This window comes from Schistocerca serialis, chromosome 1 (assembly GCF_023864345.2).
Source record: "Schistocerca serialis cubense isolate TAMUIC-IGC-003099 chromosome 1, iqSchSeri2.2, whole genome shotgun sequence".
NCBI classification, from domain to species: domain Eukaryota; kingdom Metazoa; phylum Arthropoda; class Insecta; order Orthoptera; family Acrididae; genus Schistocerca; species Schistocerca serialis.
This window is the reverse complement of record NC_064638.1, coordinates 1,243,387,994-1,243,391,295: the sequence shown is the minus strand read 5'-3', so window position 1 is coordinate 1,243,391,295 and position 3,302 is coordinate 1,243,387,994. Positions and strand designations below refer to the sequence as shown.

Below are 3,302 nucleotides of genomic sequence, written 5' to 3'. Positions count from 1 at the left end.
CAAAATTTGGGGAGAAAGTTTTGTTATTTTTAGATGATAAATATAAAATTACCCTGCCAGATCGATATACTAAAATCTTTACAAATGATGATGATAAATTAGGTAAAATTGTAAATTTACATTTTATTTATGAAGATAAAAAAACAAATAAAAATCGTCCAATTTATGTTATTGATACTGAATAAATTTTAAAAACTTTTTTATTTTTCCTTTAATTAAATTAAAATTATCTTTACTGTAATTTGCTAAGTTTTTACATAACTCAACTTTGTTGGCCATTTTGTTTTCATTGTATTTATATAGAATTTGGTTGTGAAATGTTGAGAACTAGGTTCTTGGTTTGCAACCTGGAATTTATACTCGCAAAATGAACTTGGTCCAGAACTCTCAACAACACACTATTGAAACTATTTACAATTTTTGTGATCTTCAGTCCAAGAAGTGGTTTGAAGCAAATCTCCACGTTAGTCTACTGCGAGCTACTCTTCACCCGTGCATAACTACTGCGACCTGCATTGAACCTGAATCCTCAAGCTTCGGTCAAACTTTACGATTTGCGACTCTCATACTTCCTGAAATAAGAAATTATCTTATGCTTGATGCCTCAGAGTGTGTTCTATCGACCTATTCCTTCTTGTATCACCCAGTATAAAGGTATTTACCACCTAATTCCACCCTGAGTCTCTTAATGATTCAATGTACCCATCTAATCGCAGAATTCTTCCGTAGTACCACGTTTATAAAGCTTCTATTCTCTTCTTTCTGTACTGTTCTCTTGTGCATAAGTCTGCAATGCACATTAAACCTTTCATAAAAAGGTTTCAACCACTTAAATTTATATTAGATATTAACACATTTCTCATTTCAGAATCACTTTTCTTACTCTCGTCAGTCCATTATAGCTATTGTGCTCAAACGGCAAAACTTATTTACTTCCTTAGCGCTTCGTTTCCTAATCTCAGTTCCTCACCATCCATGTTGCATCAAGGGCGTTCAATAAGTAATGCAAACACTTTTTTTTTTTTTAGTCCGTCAGTTTCTTTTGAAAATACAGAATTTGTTGTGGGACATCACGTAATATTCCCGCTTCAGCCCCTATAGTTGCACGAAGCTCCGATAGATGTCAGCACTATACATAGCTTTTAAAATGGCGTTTTTAAGGGAGGTACTTTAAAAACAGACAGCTGTCACTGAGGTCCATTTGTTGGAAAACTAGGGTATCATAGATACTCATAGGTGCTTGCAGAATGTCTACGGAGACCAGGCAGTGAACAGAAGCACGGTGAGTCATTGGGCGTGGCGTCAGTCATCATTGCAACAAGTCTGCGTAAACTCGCCCCATCTCTGCCTCGCCGGCCGCTGTGACCGAGCAGTTCTAGGCGCTTCAGTCCGGAACCGCGATGCTGCGCCGGTCGCAGGTTCGAATCCTGCCTCGGACACAGATGTGCGTGATGTCCTAAGGTCAGTTAGGTTTAAGTAGTTCTAAGTTCTATGGGACTGATGACCTCAGATGTTAAGTCCCATAGTGCTCGGAGCCATTTGAATTTGATCTCTGCCTCTTGCCGGTCGACCGCACATAGTTGTGGCTCCTGCAGAGTTGGAACGTGCCGCCACTCTCATTCGAGATTATCGACGGACGACAACCAAACACCTCGCTGCTCAATTGGACATCTTTGTTAGTACTGCTCACGCCAGATTGGGTACCCACAGGCGTTGCCCGCTGCGTTCCTCGCCGCAAACAGAAGGTCATAAAGAGCAACTAAGAATCTTTTGAACTGAATTGATTGGTCTTTATGAGGCTGATGATGACAAAGTATTGTCGATCCTCGTCGCAGTAGATGGAACAAGGGTGCATCACTTCGAGCCGGAAGTCCATGGACTGGCACCACACCATGTCTCCTGCAAAGGTTAAGTTCAAAGCTGCTCACTCTGCCACTAAAGCAACGACGATGATCTTCTGGAACTCTGAAGGGGTTATTCTGATCGCTTTCCTCCCTCATGGTGCAACAGTCAACTCGGAAGTCTATTACGCAACCCTCAGGAAACTGAATGAAGAAACGACTCCCGCGCGTGTGCCGCCTCACAAATACAAACGAAGTTCTCCTTTTACATGACAACGCAAGGCCTCACATGCGTCCGAGCACCCGAGAGGAGCTCATCAAACTTCATTGGACTTTTCTTCCTCATCCGCCCCACAGCAGGGATCTCACACCTTCTGACTTCCATCCGACTGGCCCATTGGATAATGCACTCCGCGGAAAGCAGTACGCGGATGAGGGGGAAGTTATTGATGTAGCAAGACGTTAACTCCGAGGTCGACCAGTATGTGGTACCCTGCAGGCAAAGGGGCCCTCACAGTGTGGTGGCGTCAGGCCGCCGCATCGAATGGATATCATGTAGAAAATAGACCTTTGTAGCCAGAAGAATAGGGAATCATATGGTTCACTGGAACCCTAAATGAAACCAGCCCGCTTTCAGAAAAAAACGTGTTGCATTACTTATTGAAAAAAACCTCGTAATTCGACTGCACTTCATTACTTTTGTATCACTTCTAACAATATTCAACTTTTAACATGTTTCCAGGACACTCCACTCAACTGATGTTCGAAACTGTTTGCTGTCTCTGGTAGGATTACAATATTATCGACAAACCCAGGAGTTTTCAGTCCTTCTCGCTAAATTTCTTCTCTTTTTTTCTTTCCTCGGGGCAATGGTCTTTCCGCAGTGGATACACCGGTTCCCGTCAGACCACCGAAGTTAAGCACTGTCGGACATGGCCGGCACTTGGATGGGTGACCATCGGGGCCGCCATGCGCTGTTGCCATTTTTTGGGGTGCACTCAGCCTCGTGATTCCAACTGAGGAGGTACTCGACCGAAAAGTAGCTGCTCCGGTCAAAGAAAACCATCATAAAGACCGAGAATGCAGTGTGCTTACCACACGCCCCTCCGATCCGCATCCTCAGCTGAGAATGACACGGCGGTCGGATGGTCCCGATGGGCCACTTGTGGCCTGAAGACGGAGTGCGTTTTCCTTCCCTCCTTGCTCTAAGCTCAAATTGATTAATACAGGGGATTCCCATTTTTTGTTTTAAAAACAGAAATTCCCCAGCAACACTTGCATTTATCCATCCTTCGTTCATTGCGATTGGTTCCACGGTAGCAGTCATATTCCCAAGCAAACTTTCCTAGCTTCATCCAGTACGTGAAGCTTGAATACGGTATTACCTTTGATACAAGGCGAACTAAATCTGCATTTTTACTGCGGCTGTGGCCTCAATGATTGCCAGAATGATACACTGAG

At 43.5% G+C, this 3,302-nt stretch overlaps 1 pseudogene; it reads left to right on the top strand.

Annotated features, from left to right (window-relative positions):
• The first annotated feature begins 2,706 nt into the window (after positions 1–2,706).
• LOC126426734 (5S ribosomal RNA) lies at positions 2,707–2,824 on the top strand (annotated as a pseudogene).
• The last annotated feature ends 478 nt before the right edge of the window (positions 2,825–3,302 follow it).